The following is a 20,084-nucleotide window of genomic DNA, read 5'->3' as shown; positions in this document are numbered from 1 at the left end:
TCCTCCCCCCTCTATTTTTCCTGTTCCACACAGTTAAATGCATACATTAATTCAGTGATATCTGATTAGAAAAAATGATAGCATGAAATTTAAGAGAAAAGTAATTGTCTCTAAGATGTCAATAAAATTAAATGACATCTTCCCATTCTAGCTTTTCTTAAGCTCAGGATTTCCTGTGTTCTTTCAGCAATGCTTTTAATGTGCTTTGAGTTCATTGTTATTGCTCTGAAGATAATCTCCATATGGTGAAGGTGCTGCCAGCCCTACCAGAAGGGCATTGCTATTCCTTAGTAGCTTGGAGATAATATCTCCAAGATATTATCTAGTAATAGGTAATTATTATAGATAATATAGATATTATCTAGTAATAAATAATTATTAAATAGATAAACAACAGACTAGTAGCCAATGAATTTTAAGAATTACAAACATAGTTAACTCCCTGTTTCCAAAATTATGAACTTTTTCACAATTAAGAATACTGCTTGCAGTGTATCATAGATTTTGAAGCTATTATCCGAGCGTGTACTCACTCTGTCAAAATGAATCCTCCTGGGGACAGTGTATTAAATGAGGGTGAAAATGGATACCTTCAGTGTGAATGCACTGAATTAAATTCATAACACATTACCACAATTGTAAAGGTATTGTTAAAGAAGTTTTTATCATTTTATATTTGAGGAGTATTTAAAAAAGTATAATTGAACTAACAACCGTGGCATGATTTTAGGAATATGTGATAACCAAAGGTCTGACTGCATTCATCCGAAAGGATTCTACCCAAATCCCTGAAGGCCTAATGAATTAATGTCTGCCCAAATCATGTTATAATGAGCCCTAATTTATTTTTAATGTTTTTTTGTGGAAAAGGAAACCTCTTTAAACTTCAGCATTTTGTACCAGTATTTAGAAAAGTGCTCTTTTTTATTGCTACATGGAATAGTTACTGTGCTTTCCATAGTTATCTTCTGTTTCATTCATTTGTTCCGTAGTGTCAACTTGTTGATATGAGTGAGCTATTAATAGTGAGCTATTCATATTCTGAATATTAAATATCAGTAGGTTATTCCTACATTTTTACTCTCCTGTGAAGACAAAGGCACTCTTGGCATGAGCCAAAGATCTTTTGAAATCACCAGGGAAGTTCCTACAGCTGTTAGTGGGCACTGGCTCCTTTATGTGGTATTTAGTGACTCCATTTAATAGAGTTGTTGGCTGAACTGAAGTCATTCCTCTATCAGAAAGACAGAAGGAAAAGACTAGAGGCCAGGCTGGCATTGCACACCAAATGCAGCTAGGAGATGCCTCGCAGTAAGATCCTATCAAGGTGAGAGTGGCTACACAGATCTCTGCATTGTGTTCTGGGTATCAGCAGTCTTGCCAGGTAGGATGGAGGTGGCATATGGAGTCCAAAACCACCTACATTGCAAAGACTTCAAACAGGGTAAGGAAAAAAACCCCCACAAATAAATAAAAAAAGACACCCAAAAAAAGATGGGTTTAAGTGCTGCTCTGTACACGCACATTCATGTGCTTTATTTTACATTAACAAGCAGCTCCATGCAGGCTTGAGGGCTGAAATGCGTGAAGGGTTTGCCCTGCCTCACTGTGCAGTGGGTCCAGGCTGACCACCCTAAGCCCTGCCTTGAAAATACTGTATGCTGAATACTGTCTATTTCTCAAGATAAACCCCAAATTTTAAAGTTTTACTGTAGTTTTCATGCTGTTTGTTTTAATCAGTAAAGGTGAACAGTATTATGGCACTCCATACGCACATAATTTTTCAGCATGTAGAATCTCCCCCTATAATGGCGGTACCTAAAAACACATTTCTTTAGCAGGCAGTGAAAATCATGGCTAAAAAGAGTACCTCAAAACACCTATTGAGCAGTCATAAATCTCCCTTAGACCACTTTTTTTAACAGAGCTATAATTTCACAATGTATAATATTAAAATGAAGTTTGGAAACCATAATATTGCTATGTGCAACATCAGAATGGTAAAATAAAGAACGCTATGGTGAGAACTGAGAATCATCTCAGCTTTCTCAGTTTGGATCCAGCTAAATCTATTAAGATAAGTGACAGGTGATTTATACTAACAAGGAATTGTCCGAGAGGAAAACAGAACAGAAAGAGAATAGAATTGAGATAGACATAAGTGAGGAGAATGAGACACTTGAATTTCTCAGATGTGTCTAAGCATGTCATTGTATAGACAACAGCTGAGGGAGCAAAAAGAAATCACTGATCAAGCACAGAGGCAACTACCAAACAGTAACCAGAAAAAACTGTGGAGAAACTAATTTAAGTATTCTGGACAAAACTAGATAATGAGGAATGTACCTTAACACCAATTTATTCCACTGACTGCCTTAAAATGTCACTTGTGTATTTACTAAAAGCATTTATCATCATCCTTTTAAATCACAGCTAACAAAAATACAGCTGAGTCATATTGGCCGTTGGTGTGAGAGGAGTGTGGCTAGCAGAGGAGGGTGGAAGCCTGCCTGTGCCTCCGAGGCAGCATGGTGAGCCGGGTAGGCAGCGCGTTGGGTCCTCTGCAACATGACACTCGTGCTTTGGTGCTGCTGTATGGTCTCACTGCAGCCATGCAGCTCAGCAGGTCTCTGTGGCCGCACAAGTGATTTGGCCCTTTTGTCTGTTCTGTTCTCAGTCAAATTGCCATTTCCCTTTCCATATTTCTTTCCCTGTACCATTTTTTTTTTTTTTTTTTTTTTTTGAGTGGCGATGCTTACAGTGTACCCAGCTTGGAGCACAGTGAACCTTTCTGAGGGAAAAGGCCACCATTGTAATATATCTAGATCGTTAACTTCTGCTGTTGGAAAAGTAGATTTTGTTCCAAGAAACAGTGTGCTGAGCTAATGGTTCAAGCTTAAATAAAGGACATGCAGCTTTTCAGGACTGGCCAATTGCAAGGCTCAAGGAAGTCCCACAAGGGGGTGAGAAGCAGAGCAAAGAAGGGAGCTCATATAGGCAAACCGCCTGCAAGATGCTTCTGCTCTTGGGTGGTTGCTTGGGTAGCTGGAGCCAAGGGGCTGTGTCACCGGGAGGTGACATGTCATGGGGTGAAAGGAGAGGTATGTAGGGAGAAGACCACCAGGCCACCTGCCCACTGGCAGTGGGGAGATGACAGAGTGCCAACAGCAGAGCAGGGAAAGGGACAAGGGAATTGGCTAATCACTGGGTGGGCCGCAGGAGGGCTGCAGGAGCTTGTCAGCTGAACTACACTGATGTCAGTGACTTTAGGGGTGTGTTTGTCAACCTGAAATGCATTAGGAAGGGGGATTTAACTATGAGATTTGCTTAGATTTTCACACTTTCTTTTTATGAAAAGCAATGAATATTCTGCTTGCTGAGAGGTTAAATATAAAAGCTTGTCTCTGGTGCAGCTGCCATTTGTTCTGTTGCAGAGTACCTTTCTTTTTTGGTGCTGATTTTTGATATGAAAAATTCATTATTTAAGACTAACTGCTCCTTTTTCCTCCTTTATCATTTTAAAAATAATCTTTGAAATTCTAGAATAAAAAGCTGGAAAGAAGTGTCAGAGCAGAACAGATCCAGTTCATACACTTTGGTTCCAGCATTGCATAATTAGATCTTCTGCAAACTTAATTAAATCTTCTTTTAGTGCTGTTCAGACCTGTCTACGGCTTTCCATTTGGTTATATAATAAACCTGTATCATTGTTTAATTACATCAACTATGCTGGTTGGTTGAGCTGACATCAGGTTGCTTACTTGAAGACACAGCATTTAAAAGAGAGAGCAGGCATTTATTCCCATTTTCTTCGCTGCGTGCTTTGATGTGTGTACTGTTCACCTGTGCTCATCTGTTCAGTGTTTCTAGGTAATTATTGCAATTGAAGACCTGTTTAATTATAACTTGTTACATTTATTTTAATAATAAGTCCAAAGAGTATATATTTCTCCAGTCTGTATGATGAATTCTTTTTATGGTAACAAGTGAAGTTCTCTTTTCAGTAATGATGGTTACATTCTGGTAATTTACCTGGCCTAATTGGAATATTTCTTGTCGCGGTCCTTAAAAATAACTTTTTGGATGCATTGCCAGTGCATTCTAATGCCACTTACTCATACATTTTGTCTTACTGATGCCACTCTTCTGTGACTGTATGAGTATTAAAAATTCAGACTGTCATTCTATAGATCCTGTTTAATGTTAAAACCATCTAGGAATGTCTTAATCGATTAGTCTTGTGCAAACATGAGATGCAGAATGATAGCAGTAAATTCCATCTTCAGCTTATGCTGTAACTGCTAATGCTTTAGTCCTTATGAAAACCTTCTGAATTTTTTTAAATGTTTAAGATGATTATAAGGAAAGCTGACAGGTTTAAGGCCTAGAAGTTGGTGCAAGTTTATATTTAACAGTCATACTTACGAAGTTCATGTAAGAAACAGCAGTAGTAGATATGCAATTTGTACTCTTATGCGTTGGTTACTGTATCAGCATATGTTTTGCATGTTTAAAAGGAAAGAGAAATCCATTTGCTGCCTGGGTAGTTGCCATTTTATGTTTACATGTAGTTTACAGTGAAGAAAATGCATTTTTCTGCCCTCTGGAAGAGCTGACTTGCATATCCATTTGCAGTTTGTATGTTATCTGCTGAAGCAGGGAGACAGTAACACTGCATATAAAGCATAGTGTCTGTACTGAACTATAATAAATACTCAGATTCTGACATTTTCCAAAAACTTTGACGCTCAGCAGCTTAACTGAAGCAGAGCAAGAAGCAGCTTATTTCACACTCAGAAGGTCCCCAAAAGATTGTTGTCTTTTGAGGTTAATAATTAAGGAGGGTGAGCATCTTCCTAATTCTCGTCCAGAGGGGTTGGAGGTGGCATCTGGGCAGCGAGACATGAGGCAGCATGGAAGGAAGTGCAGCCGGAGTCAGCACATGGGCTGCAACGCTGAAAAGCTGAGAGGAGGTTGGGCACCATGGGCACGGGGCAGACAGAGAGGCAGGGCCCTGTGGTGGCAGAAAAGCAGGGGAGGCATACAGTTTCCTTACCCCGTTTGTCCCACCTTTACAATGGATGTCTCTGAACAAAGGGGTACTGTATGTTCACAGGTGGTCTATATTTGGGTTCATGTGATCATTCCTACAGAAGATTTTTGGGGGGTTGGATTGCTTGTTTATTTTTGAGGAATCTCCCTGAAAGCATTTCATTGCTCCAGGTATCCTCTAATCATTGATGCCCCTTATCCACTTTTCCTTCAGAAGTGTCCGTCACAGGACACCGGTTGTAAGACACATAATTTTTCCTCTATAGAATATAGGCTGTCTTTTTCCCAGTAGGTCGTGTTTATCAGTGTGTTCAATTCTGGGCTAGCAGTGGAAGTGGGAGCCTGCATGCCGGCTCTGGCCCAGTGCACTCCTTCAGACCCAGCGTGGATCTGCCACTGGCAGGTCCCTGGGGACAGAAGTGGGTCAGTGGGAGCCCAGAGCATTCCCGCTTGCTGCCTGTGCCATTGCGTTCCCTCAGCTGTGCTGAGCCTGGCTTTGCTTCTGCCCAGAGCCAAATGGGATGGGCAAACTGAAGAATAAAATTTTCAAATGTGCCCATTTTAAGGCCATTTTTATAGATTTTGCTCTAAACACATGGAACAAAATCAAGCGGCTTTAAGAGTAGAAGATAAAAATATCAAGAACAGAGAGTTTCAGTGCCCATGACCATAGTACTGCTCACTAGAAGGCTAGCTATTGTATTAGCCTTTGCTATTCTTTTTTTCCTCTCCCCTTTCTCCCTGTTTTCAACCAAAAGTATAATCCACTTCAAATCAAGAACAGTGTGGTATATCCCATAGAGTACTGCTAAGTCTGTGGCTGCCAGTGCTGATCTCTTACCCGAGAAGCCGTGTGGGGTGAGAGGCTGTGGGTCCTCTGCATGGAGGCAGTCACGGAAGAGGTGTGCTGCTAGGACAAATGGGATGTGCTAGTACCAAACTTGAAATGCCCCTCAAAAATAGCAGCATCTGCTGGAGTCGTCATGATTTTTTTTTTTAAACTTGAAAAGTTGCTTCCCATGACTGCAGTCCTCTTTCACTCAAGATGGGCCCTACAGTATCCTACCTGTGTTTCACCCAGCTCTGCCTCTGTCTGTGACAAAATTAGAGAATGTAAATTGAAATTATAGCCCCAAATAATCCGCAGAGACCAAAAGGGATACCCCTATATAACTGCATACTGTTGGTATTGAAACTTTGAATCATCTTGATTCAAAAAAAATTTCAATCACCTTGTAGCTTTATTTTCTAGTCTTATCTAATATTGTCTGCTGGAGAAAATACTAGGAAGCCCTGATAACACACACACATACATGTATCTTGAGCAAAGATCAAGGTAACTATCTAGTATTCGGCTGGTAATTATTCAAGCCTTAGGACACCATTTTCTTGAAAATACACACAAGGGAGAAATGAAAAATAACCATAATAAATTATGCATTTCAAGGAAATTAATATGCTAGCTGCAAAAATAATCACCCTGAAATGCAAATATGGCTAGAATGGTTTAGCTGGTTAGATATGCTGTATTGATAATAAATATTTATGGAAGTATAGGTTGTCATAAAAGTTAGCTTTGGACACACGGCTTCTTCCGCTTTAATTCTACATGAATTTGGTAAATAGAAATTGTGCTATTTCCTACAAACATTTCTAGACTCTAATTTTATTTTTATTTTGACCTGAATGCTTATTCTGTTTATATTTGTAATTTTCCAAGGTATAACTACTGCTTCATCTGCTATACAAATAGACAATTTGCTTATTGCTGAGACAGAAGCCTTTAAATATTTAACAAAATCATGTTATGATTGCAGAAATAGAACAGGAAAAATTTTGGAAATCAAAATGCTGACTAAATAAAGTTTGTGTTTTTAAGGAATGCGTGATGAATTAAACCTTTGTCTCACATGTATGTGTTTTGAGTATAATGGTCCTTTGGACTTTGTTTATTCTACAGCCTATAGGTAAAGCAAGTCACACTATTATTTTAATTTTGCCCTTTCTCAACTGCTCTTCCATGTTTAACATGCTTGCTATCAAAAACTTACATTTGAAAATCACCCAGGCAATTATCTTGACAAATTTTAAAATAAAAAATACTTACTTAGGAAAAGTTACCAACATTTTTAATGATTGTAATTGATTGTACTGTTCGTGTTGGAAATTCAGTATTGGAAATCTAATGTTAAATGGTTTGGATTGGATTGGATTGACCTCAAATGAAAGAATAGTTTGCTTCATCAAACAGATATAAACTGTTCTGTATATAGACATGTCTAGTTTTATTCAGTCAGGAAAAGTTAAGTAGGTTTATTTGTGCAAACACATTCCTCACCTGCTATATTATGTAGCACTAATAATCTTGTTCTGGTGGGAGATACCAGTGGGTATCACAGTGTGGCTCCTGTCAGTTTCTGGAGGAGCTCTGTGCTGCTAGGTATAGAGCAGTTCTGCAGCAGAGCCCTTCAAAAGTGCCACAATGTGGTCCTTGCCTCAACAGAGACAGCAGCGAGATCTTTTTAAGATAAACTAGATACTTTAAAACCTAAGGGTAACCTTATTTGCTTCATTGGTAGTTGAAGAACCTACTACTATTGGACAGTAGTTTTATAGATGGTTATCATCTGTGTAACAAACTAGCTGATAATAATTAATTTGATCAGTATTCTTTGGGAAGAGTGTTCACTGATCTTTGAATTCTGGCTATTAGGAATAACAGGAAGACTGTTAAAATGTGTTTCAAGTTCTGGGCTCTTCAGTTTCAGTGATATCATGAGAAAATGCAAATGTGTAGGTTGGGTATTTAAGGTGAAGATGAATTTAATTAGGAATTGCTGTGTAATGTTATTCCATAGAAAGCTTCTTTTCCTAGTAGCAAGTATTTAGTGATACTCACAATAATGATATATGGGAAATATTTTGGTCTATTGGGTACCTTGGTCTTCTGAATCCTTGCATTCAGAACCTTCTATTTTAAATTCACAAATGTATCTCTCAACAGTGGCAGAAGATTCCCCCTCCAGACTGTAAAAACTAAAGCCAGAAAAGGGAAATTGTTCACAGCAGTGCTCTCGGAACTTGATCTTTTAGCAGTTCACCTGTGGATCTGTTTAATTTCTTGGCACAGGACTTGTTATGGGACTCTGGGTGATGTATCACTCATTACCACAGGAATCACAGTCACCTGAAGAGCACCTGAAGTGTTTATGGAGTTGGGTGCATTAACAATTAATCTGACTGAAAGCAAAACAAATATTTCTTTTATTGCATAAGAAAGAGTCCTATATGTTTATAAATATTCAGCTTAGTACAAGGAACCTTATTCAGTAATTCCTGTGTTAAACTCCTATATGCTTCGAACATGATAGTCATCCAAGTCACTGTTTCTCCAGCTGTGGGGTGCCTCCGCAGTGCCATACCACTTCTTGAACACTACAGAAGCATGCCAAAGGCACTGGAAAGTAGAAGAAAAAGCTTTAAAGTGTTGAAAATATTCCACCAACTGTCTCAGACTTTGCAAGCAGATAGAAACAGAGAGCCAAAAGGGGGATTGTATTTTCAGTAAGTCTGAGAAATACTGATGGAAGGAATTCTTAAGCAGCTCCATTCCTCTTTATATTCAGATTGTTAACAAGGGTATTTGAACTTCTTTCTTTGCATGGAAAAACACAGAGGGAGTCTGCTGGATATTTCTATTCTAATTTGAAAGAGTATAGTATATCAGGGGAATATGCGGGAAAGCAATATTAAGAAAGTGTGTAATCTATTTTTAGCTAACCTTTAATGTGCTGTAGTATGTGAAAATGAGTGAAAAAGTAATAGCAGCAGTCTCTGAATCACCTTAACATCAACACTGCCTTGCACGCTTTGAAATTGCACATTCTGCCTCATCCACATTCTGCCTCTTTCCTTATCTGTAGCTGTAACAAATGTCTGGATAATATCTATTGATGCAGATGATGGTACTGCCACTTCTACCTTTCAGTAATGTTCCCTTTCAAGCTGGGTTTTTATGCTGATCCTTTGCTTTGCCAAAATTCCTTCCTTTGTTATATTTTATATGGAAGATGCCAAATACTTGCCATTTTCCCTGTGTCTCACTTACCTGGCCTTATTCCATTTTGTTCTTGCAGGTAAATGATACTGTGAATTACTGGGGGTGCAGGGGTGCTGTTCATGAAATGCAAAATTTAGCCTTACTTGGCTTTGTCTTGAATTACTGTTTTTCATTTTAATTATATTTGTGGCAGACTTCTAGTTAAAATGAATACTCTTTTTTCTTATTCTGTGACAACCTCAATAATTACTTTTCTGGATTTGCACTTTGTCTGGAAAGTCCTTCATTTGGGTTTCTTTTCTCTGTTCATGCAACCTCTCTCACTACCTTCTTCACATGTTTCTAGAGCTCCTGGCTCTGTCAGTGATAAATTTCTGCCTAGGATGGGTTTGTTTCTGTCTCCTCTGACTCATTCAGTGTCTTTTGTACTGGGAATAGGAGACAAAGAATAAGAACTGCTTCTGGTATGTGAGAACACAGAAAGCTGCATTTCAATACAGTTAGCCTTCAGAAAAAAAAAAAAGGAGGGGGGGCAAGAGAGAGGGATTGCTCTGGAAAGCCTCACAGATTATACATCTGCCCCTGTAATTCAAACTGGGATTTAACACAGAAGTAGTGAAGTCGATTGAGTAACTTAATAGTGGCAGAATAATCTCCCTCTTTCAGTGGCATGTGTCTTCAAAACCCTCCCTCACTAACCACCCCCTCACTCTCAAATGTTTGAATGCTGCTTACTGTACTTGCCAAATATAAAATTAAACACCTGCATGGTTGTTATGCACAGCTGTACCCATCTGCTGAGCATGCCACTTGCCATTTGCTTTGATTAAGAGCAGGTTAAGAGAGGCTTTAATTAAAGAAAGTCTGTAACACTGTTAAGCATCCACCTCTTCAGCCTCTTTCCTTGATTATACATTTTTCTGCTTTTCTCCTTGCAAAAGACAAGGTATTGGCTCCAGAAGGGATATAGTTTAATAATAAAAATAGCTAATGATTTTCCAGCTTAAATATAGAGCATCTAGACAGCATGCCTAGACTGACACACTGGCTGTGATTTTGTGAACCAGTGATTCTTCCACAAAGTGTGGTATGGGGCTAACAAACTGCTCTTGACAGGCAGACGCTGTTCGCTTATTGTACTGCCATCATGTAGTGTAGTCATATTGTGCTGTCCCTATGTATAAAGATAATAGTTTTCTTGAAACTGTGGTTATCTGCTATTAGGGTAGGAAATACCTTAAGGAGTATTCCATGGAAAGGCACATAAGACAAGAAAAGATTTCATAGAACTATGTCATAATGGGGACATTTCCCATTCGGATGCAAGACAGCCCAAGAGTATTGCGGAGTGGCACTTGCGGGCACTGAGGCGAAGGACCTTGGTCCGGTCCCAAATAAATGTTAGAGCACCCAATCAGTATGTGCTCTTGAGTCACAAACTTTCTTCCTTCAAATTGCTGTGACTCAGTAAATTTGCTTCTTAATGAGAATTAGCTATATTGAAGTAAACAGCGATAAAATGCATGCAGTAATTACTGTGTACAGTTAATACAGATATTCTTTCTGTAGCACTCTTAGCTTGATTGCAGTTGCTACCCATGGTCTGTAGTTTGCAGTAAGAGGAGTAATCAAGGATACATTTAAACAAAGACAAAACATATCTTATGTGTGCATATGATTATGAAACTCAGTGTGGGATCTGGGGGCATATGGTCTAGCTTGCTGTTAACATCCCGAATTTTACAAAGGAAAAGAGAATGACAAATAATTAGTCACGTTAATCTTCAAGTGATTCTGATTGGTTCTTGGTGGTCATTCTTCTTGAAGGGAAGCCCAGAGGACCTCTTTGGAGTGAAACTGAAACTTGTAAGCATTACTGCTACTACGCACTTCCTCTGTTATTCCCAAAAATGTAAAATAAATGTATCTGGTTTGCACCAGAAAATTGCTGGTAAATAGTCATGGGTGAAATTAAGCTTCACTTGTTATTTTGCTTGTTTGGGAAATATTAGGGAACATCTGCAGTTAGAAGGAATGTCCAGAGTAATTTGCTGGCTTTTGGGGGGCTGTTCATCCAGTTTTCCAAAGGCAATAAAGTGGTATAAAGAACTCCAGGAGAGTACTTAAACAAAACAAGGCTGAAGCTTTGCACTGAGACAGTGCTCAGAAAAAAGGTACAATGTATTAATAGAACAAGCCTTACTAGGATTAGAGAGGAAAGACAGACTTACTTTTCAGTTGAATGGCAGCCAATTTTTGAATTAATGTCATGTTAAGAGAATATGTAGCTTTACATTTGAAATGTATTGATTTTTACCTCTTTGTCTTTTGACATTTATTTTCCAACTTAGCTTGAGCGTGTTTTGAATCTTTTTCTTTTCCTCACACATTTTCATATACAGACCTAGAAAACAAGAGCTAGGACTAAAAGTAGGAAAGAACAGGTTTTGAAAGAAAGGCAATATGTTGAGACCTCTAACATTTTTATATTTATTAAATTTTTATCTAGCCACTTCTTGTCCAGAAGTTCGAGACTTATTTTGGACATGTGAGAGAGTCCTTAGTTCAAATCCTGCAATAAGCATTATAAAGAATGTTAAAATTGTGTTTATGCATTATCTATCGAGTTTGTAAATGATCCTTTCCTCAGTAAATCTTCGTATCTTCCTAGAATTTCAAACTAAGTTAATGCTGTAATAACTGTTGTCCTTCTGACCCTCTCAGCCTATTGAAATAGTGCTTTTTGAATGCATAATGTTTTTATTAACATTGATTGGCTTTTAGGAATGTGTGGTTTTGTCAAGACTCAAAAAAAAATCCTCTTTCACGTCAGAATGAAATGAGGATTTTTCTTTCCTCACTATTCATTTATGTCTGCTCTGGGAGCTTGCTAAGACAAGGAATAGGTATTTTCAAGTGTCCATGCTGAAGAACACAAAAGGTGGGGTAAGGGTGAGGGCGGGGGCAGTGTTTGATCTCGGGTATCTCTTATCTTAGTAAGCACAGGGAACTTGTGAGTATTATGAGATCTCATTCTGACCAAAAGTTTTATCGCAGACATGAAAATATTTCTATGTGAGAGGACCAAAATTTATGGTCTTGTAGGGATTTAGTTTTGATGAATCTGCCTTTTCCAATTAAAAGAAACCATTTTGCCACAAGCTTCTGGGCTAGTATTGGTAAAGCTTCAGCCATGCATGAGAGGAGCAGATGAGCTGGCACATTCCCACTGGCAGCATCTCAGAGGTGCCACGAGATGTTGCCAAGCAGCAAATTCAGGGCTGCATTGGGTGTTCAGCAGGAGCACTGTGGATACGCTTCCATTACCTGTGGTGCCCAGAGGGTTGCATGGCACAGCAGGAAGCCTGCGTGCATGGTTCCCTGGCTGGAAATATGAAACAAGGGCCCAAAATTCTGTGGTTTGGCAGTTTCTCAGTTGCCTTCCTGAAAAGAAAAGGTGACCTCTATGTGGTAACTGGGTCTCTAGCCTGAAGAAGAGACTCCTTAGAGCTAGACAGGCTGTGGTTCCTTTCAGGAAGGACATTAGATCTCCTTCTTCAAGGCAGATGTTGATGGTCGTCATCACTGTTTAGCACTTGTTGCGAACTTCAGTTTTCTCAATAATCTGGAGAAAAACATCAACTGCAAATGGCTACATATATCAACAAAACAATTTATAAAAAAATGACATTAGAATATCAATCAAGATGACAAGTTTTACAAAACTGACCTTTGTAAGCAAGAGAGAACGGGGTGAAAGTCACTTTGCATTCTGAATAATACTGGTAAACTGCAGTGCAGATACTTCATCCACTTTAAGACTGTGGGCACAAATGATATGTGGTGTGATTTAGATGATAACAAGACAAGTCTGTCTGTTCTTTCTATCCGGCCTTAAAGCTCTATAGATTGACCTCAGAATTGAGGTTAAAAAAGAATCTCTAATGTTAGCACCTAATAATATTGCAATGTTACTGTGTTCTTTGAAAACACATTGCAAGTTTATAGCACTTTATAGTGATTCCATATTGATTTAGCATCAGAGGTTATCAAAATAGAATTATAGGAAAAACCCAAAGGTTATGTCCTTTCAGTGAGCCAGAGTCTGAATTTGCTTCTTTGTCTTACTCCCATCCACTAGCAAAGTCCTGCCCTAGATTTTTGCTGGTTTAAATGCTTTCAAAAACAACATTGTGAAATGGTCCAGATTAGGGAACAAATCAGTCTAGAATTTGTAGTGAGGTGGCAATAGGAAACTGCCTAGCTAGGATCGGCAATAGCAAGTTAATTAGACTGTGCCCAGAGCTGGTACAACTGATGAGGTGAAACTACAGGCTGCAGCTGAGTTTATGCAGTTCATCATTGGTTAACACAATTGTCCTGTGCTGCAAATAGCATCACTCAGTGGTCCAGATCTATGCTTCGCTGCCTGAATTAGGCTGGCTTGAACACATGGTTACGGGAAGGAGCAGTTCAGCGAAGACAAGCTCCGGAAGGAGAGTCTTTAGGGTTTAGCCCAGTCCTTGTACCTCCTATACTATGTTTCCCGATTGATCCTTTCTAACTCAAAACAACTTTTTCTTTTGATAATCTACTGTCCAAAAATGAACTATACACAACCCATTTACCTGGTTCTCTGCATTTTGCTGTCACTTGCCAAAGTTATTTTGAAATTTGATCTGTCCTGTGAAGTCTATTAATAGAGAAAGCAAGCAGACTTAACAGCATGTATGTCCTCTAGCAAAACAAACCCCCACATCTTTAATACAGGAGGAGGAAAAGAAAACAGGAATGTGGGGACAATAGGACTGAAACTTTTATTCCAAGTGCATTATGCCTTACTACTGTGGTTCAGCTAATCATCTGAGGCTCTGTAAACATTGTTCTGTGTGTTTTCTGAGATCTGTAGGTCAATGATTGTCTGATATCTTCATCTGGCTTGCTGTGAGCAGTCTTAATTTTGTTTAAAATCTTAACTGTCTCTGATAGATAGTTATTATACAGGCCACCAAAGAATTTATGTCTGTTGTGAAGTGGATACAGCAGGAATGCAACAAACACTGTCAGCTGTGTCCTGGATAGGAGAGGAGCACAAAATTTAGTGATTTATTTCTCTGACGCTTTCACTGCCTTCATTCTTTAATTCGTGCTTGGTTTGGGGAGATGCAGTCCCATTAACTCTAGGCCAAACTGATGATGTTTCACTTGTATCAACTGTAACTATATCTACTGAGGTTTTTCTTTTCCTTGTGGGCCATTTTTTTTTATGTGGAGTTATTTTGGAGAAATTGATAAATAAGTATCTATATGCTGGAGGATTCAAATCCAGTTGTCCACAACCAGTTCCCAGCCTGTTTCTAGCCTGCCATGGTCTGAGTGCAGAAGAATAGCATTTCTTTCACAGAAACACAACTTGGTTGACAGCCAAAGTTTCCTGTGAGAGACTTTTCTTCAAAGTCAATCCCAATGTAAGCAGGAAAGGGAGAGCAGGGGAAACAGTGCAGCCAGGAGCTGGGTTTGCAGGCTTGCTGTGGCATGGCAGTCTTTCACTGGCTGTGACCTGCTGGTAAATGCTGCCAACTGCCTGATGGTTCTTTGTCACCAGCATCGTCTGTGTTCACGCACAGGAATGAAGGTGAATTCTACTTATTTGTCACTCCACTGCTGCCAGTTCTTTTCTGTTGAACTGCCAGAGCCTGTATTGCTGCTACACCTCGTATTGTGAGACACTAGGTGAAGATTGACTAGAACAAGCACAGATTCAGTTCATTGGTGCTATCTGCCCTTTTTTTTGCTGCCTGCATCTCATTCAGTCAAGGTTTGCTTCAGAAAATATTTGCAGCTGACATTAATATAGGTGCAGAATTTCAAACTCAGTTTTAATATATAAAATTAAATGTGATGTTGTGCTGAGAAAAATGCCATCAGTGTTTTTTCAATAAACAAATAATGTCTGTTCCCCTCCCCAGTGCAAAGACACACAGTGTCAATAGAAACAATTACTTTGTTGTAATTTAATTTGAAAAGCTACTTGCAGAGAAACAGGCAAACAGTTTGCCGAGATTGATGTAAATGGTGGTTTATTTAGGATAGATATGGATCCAATCTAAAAACAGGAGGCTTTTCCTGTGCATCCGAGTCCTAAGTGTTATGTTGAGAAAGATTTGAATTAAGGAAAGTAAGGTTTGTTTTTATAAAACATCTTTATTTATAAAGCCTGCAGTTAAGGTGAAATAGGACCTGGATCCAAAAATAGTCATAGTAATTTTTTTTCCAAAACTAAATTCAAACCCTGAGTTTTTCTAATACCCCATCAAGTTTTACCCCTAGCTTTGCTCTGGGATGTCTGATGTAGGAACTTGTAACTTAATCATATGTAACAAATTAATCCATTTTAACAACATTGTTACTTCTTGAAATCATGATAACCCAGTTTTGCCCTGAGATTATATTAATGGAATATCCTCTTATTCCAATGAGCACAACAAATTGCTTTAAATAACTTGCCTTAAGGCAAACATACAAAGGTCAAAGTTTCTACAAATCCTGTAGTGGCTTTCCCAGTGTTATTCTTTCATCGAATAAGGCTTAGCTAATCTGTAGTTACAGTATGTGTGATCAGTTTTCTTTTGAAGCAGTTCAATGAATATAAAAAGTTTGTTCTGACCTTAAAGGGCAGTAAACATTATGGCACATCATGCAGCCAGGCTGGCAATGGTTTGGGTTTGGTTTTTTTTTTTCCTTCTTCTTCTTCTTCCTACCACAAACCTAACTATAGATCCAGTGTTTTAAAAATGAAGCAGTTATGCAGATGACCAAGGTGTAAACACAGAAGAACAAAGATTGTGCCTTACTTTCCAAAACCTACAGGTTAGTGCCAGATACTGAGCACTTCACGTAGACTGTGCTTCTGCAATTCCTGGCAATTAAGCATATGGGCATTTGTATTGCTTTTAATACTAATTTGATACAGATCATTTGGGGCAGACTGTGTTCAGGGGGACTGGTGATCTTTAAAGCTTATCCTTGGGTATGCTGAAATCTAGGTAACTGGGGCATAAGTCATGGAAATGCTTGCAAGTCTGCTTTCTTATTAACTCTTTGGCAGTTTGGATTCTTATTTTGTCTGCAAGGCACAGATTAGGCTGGGGTGTGAGGATGCAGAAGAGTATCACTGTTTCAAAGTGACTTTTTTTCTGCAGTGTCTCAGTTTCCCTTTTAAAATGGAGTATAAAGGCTTTCCTGTGTGAAGAAATCAGGGTGAAGTGAGATGTGCTGCGAGTTGATGGCATGCCATCTTTTCTGCTCTACATACTCCTTCATGCAGTCTCCGTGGCCATGGTTAAAGACCTTCCCTTTCCCCCGCCTCTCCCAAATGAACTAGGTATAAGTGATGGAGAGATGTCAACTAAACCTGAAGGGAACCTGCTATGATAGTTTGGAGACCTGCAAACTGCCTTTTTTATTCTGGCATGATGTTAATCAGCTGTCCAGTGCAATCTGTTACATGTCACCCTTGTTAACAATTTAATTCTCCCTATGAAAAAGGGAGGGAGAGGATAACAGATACATATAGTTCCCTCTCTGCAACCTCTCATCTAGTGCCACCAAGACAAGACTGTTACTGCCTTCAGCATGAGCACCACCACAGGTGTCCAGAGTACATGCTGACCAGAGCAGGCTAATGAGGAGCCCGTATGGACTCAATGAACTTATTGCAAGTCGCAGGCAAAGTTCCTTTTCAGCTAGCAAGGCATTGTCATCCTTTTCTTTATATACATCTATAGCTATGCAGATATCTGCATTTCCCTGTTCTCTGCTTTGTGCTTAAGGAGTATTTAGTTGTGCAGTGGGAAAAAATACTTTTAAGAAAAAGTCACCTTTGTGAACCACAACGGTAGGTTCGGTTGAACTCTACGAGGTGGTGATGTTGCAGGCCAGTTCTTACTTAATTTGAGCAAAATTATACCTGCTCTTAATACAAATAATTCAGTTTGTATGGGCAGGGTAAAGGCTTCCAACTGGGATGAGTTGAAGGGAAACAGAAATGAATGAGTTCAGACAAATGGCAAAAACAGTAAAAAAGAGAGGGCAAAATGGAAATATCCAAAGAGACTAGCAGAAAGCATCAGGCATTCATAAAAAGGCAGATTTGAAGGCACATGCAAAAAGAGGTTGATGGCTGTAATAGCAGGAGCAGCAGCATCTGAGGCAGAAATGAGAGAAATGGTAGTATCTAGGACAGGAACAGATGCTGAAATAGCAAGAGCAATAATATCTCCTTTCACTGTGCACCCGAACCACTCATTTAGGGGCAGCCAAATAGACTGTTACAAAGCAAACAGACCATTATGGTCTATTGTACAAATATGTATTTGGATAAATGTTGATGTGCAGTGGCGTGGTGAAACAGAAGTTGCTGTGCATGCTTAGCAGCCCTGGAGCCATGCTGTTCATTAGCAACAGTCCTTTCTGCAGAGGTGCATTTTTTCCTTTCTGTAAGAGGCAGTAACCAAAGCACTCCAAAATTTCCAAATATACTCTTAGTTTTTCAGTCATTAGTTGTTAGTTTAGTTTAGTCATTTAGGTTTTTTTAAAGGAAAATACTCTGGAGACACCAAATCCATCTTTCTTAAAGGATGGCTACATTCCATAACACATTTCCTGGACTCTAGGATGGCTTTCACAGCCTCTATTGAAGAGCAATGCCTTCTTCCTTTAAAAAAGTTACATTGGTCTCTTAGCTGTTGTAACTACACGTTCTCCCTTTGAACTACATTGAGCTGCAGCGACTTGTAACAGCAAAGAAACTAGTCTCTTGACTTCTGGGCATTTTTACTTCTCTTTGGAAAAACAGTATTTGAATTCTTTGTGAAAAATTGGTAAGTACAGTTACATCACCTGGCTTTGCAGTGGGTTTGGGTTAGAAGTGTGCATGTACAGATGTGCATACGCAGAATCATTAGATTTCCCATCCACTCCTGATAGGATGTGTTCACACATTTTAGAATCTCAATTCATTGCCTTTGGGGGGGGGGCAGAAATCAAAGCCCCTTGTTGCTTTTCAGCATAAAAAGGACAAGGCAGCACTCTCTGAATAGTCTGTGTGAAATATAAGCTGCTTTAAATAAAATTTCTTAGAGGAACAGGACTTTGATTCAGCAAATTCTGAAGTAATGCTTCGTCCTGAGCTTAGGAGTCACCAGACTGCAATAGCAAAGCACTTGCTTCTGTGCTGTGCATGACTAGTCTTAACGGTTTAAGTATCCCATTAATCACAATTGTGTATCTATGCTGTGGGCATCTTCCAGCACTTGCTTCCATTGGCCAAGCTCTGACCTTAAAGGCACACGTGCACAGCTCTGCTGCCATTGTTGAGTGTGTCCACAAGTTTAACCTAAAAATGTCCAATCATTTAATAGTAATAATAAAGCAATTTGCCCTCTTGCAAAGATGTCTGATGGAGCCTTTAACCTTGGAGCTAAATTTTAGATCTAAATTCTAATTTCTAGTAAAGTTGGGATTAAAATGGAGATGTTGACACAGCAGAAGCACTGCTATAAAGAGAGCAAGTCATACACTTTATTGTAACAGCTCGATTGCCTAGCAAAGAAATGTATAATGAATAAACATTATTTTAAAAGGCTTGATAGCACAATGAATTTTTCAGTGGGAGAAACAGAAGAGAAAGTATTTAAAAATACATGAGTTTCATATTTGATTATAAGTCAAGAACCAGCAGAAAGAGCCAAAAAAATTGACAGCAATGGCAGCAGGCACCAAGCTTTCGGTCTTGAATTAATGAGGTTATTCATAATAGGGAGGGAGTGACATAGTGATTAGTTAATTACTGTGCAGAAACATACAATTAATGCACAACTGGAATTAGTATACAATGAATTAAACTGCCACATAATGCGAGCAACAAAAATTGAGAAGGAAACCTTGATTGCTGATTGAAGTTATTATTACAGAAAAAAGTCTATTGAAATCACAATAGTTTAGCTATCAAACAACATGTTTAACTTGTGTGACCTGATTCAAACCTGTTAATAGAACTGCTGCGGCAGACAGCAGCTTGTGCATTAATTGCAAACTTATGTGCATACAGGGGCAAGTGAGATTTAGCCCAAGAGGGTACAAAGGTATAATGATAGGAAACTTGCATGCACTGTAACAGCAATCTTCAGTGACTTTCAACAAAACTAGTAGATGTTTAGCCTGGCTAATGTATCGGCTGGCCTGTCATCCACCCAGGGATGTTGCATCCCAAGCACAGGCTGGCAAGGACTAATCAGGCACAGAGGATAGCTGTTGCTGCCTGTGGATCACACACCAGCAGTCCTATCACAGCTGCTCTACAGACGTAGGATAGATGTTTTGCTGTACCCTTAGTATCTTGTATGAGTGCAGTGGTAAGGAATTATTTTGCACATGGGGTGTAGGTGCCTATTCTGTATGATCTTTATGTACCATAAAGCATAAGGTCAGCTGCCAGGTCAGGAGCAAATGGTGTTTACCAAGCCAGTCTCTTTTTCTTTTGAGAGAGTAGGCGTTAGACAAGCTTCTATCATGTTAGGGAAGGAAATATCTCAAACTACACCACATCATAATTTAGAGCTGCCTTGGGTCTACTCTAAGCTACAACAGTGAAAAAAGCTTTTTATCTTATGTATACCTATAAGCTATAAATATATATATACATATGTTCTATATATATATATATAGTGATCTTGCTATAGCATGCTGCACACCAGCAACTAGCACACTACAGGCGGCATGGGAGCTGCAGGCACCATGCGACAGCTCGCAGCAACTTGACAGAAGGCTGAAAACCTTGGTCTGCAGCGTAGCATTTTACTGTATTGGCAGACCATTTCTGCAGTGGTTCAGATAAGAGTTTGCAAGAGCACACTTTTTTAACTTAGATTGCAGAAAGTTGAGCTGATAGTATTGAAAGATCATGCTAGCC

The 20,084-nt window shown here is 39.1% G+C and overlaps 1 long non-coding RNA gene across 1 annotated transcript in view; it reads left to right on the top strand.

Moving 5' to 3' along the window:
* Positions 1–3,813: 3,813 nt before the first annotated feature.
* Positions 3,814–20,084, top strand: part of LOC128145899 (uncharacterized) — a 72,363-nt gene continuing 56,092 nt past the window's right edge. The window contains exon 1 of the long non-coding RNA XR_008236615.1: positions 3,814–3,870. This is a non-coding gene — a long non-coding RNA (uncharacterized LOC128145899). The remainder of the gene's footprint in view (positions 3,871–20,084) is intronic.

Source organism: Harpia harpyja, chromosome 9 (assembly GCF_026419915.1).
Source record: "Harpia harpyja isolate bHarHar1 chromosome 9, bHarHar1 primary haplotype, whole genome shotgun sequence".
Classification (NCBI taxonomy): Eukaryota; Metazoa; Chordata; class Aves; order Accipitriformes; family Accipitridae; genus Harpia; species Harpia harpyja.
Note: the sequence above shows the minus strand (reverse complement) of the source record. Positions and strands in the feature narration are given on the sequence as shown.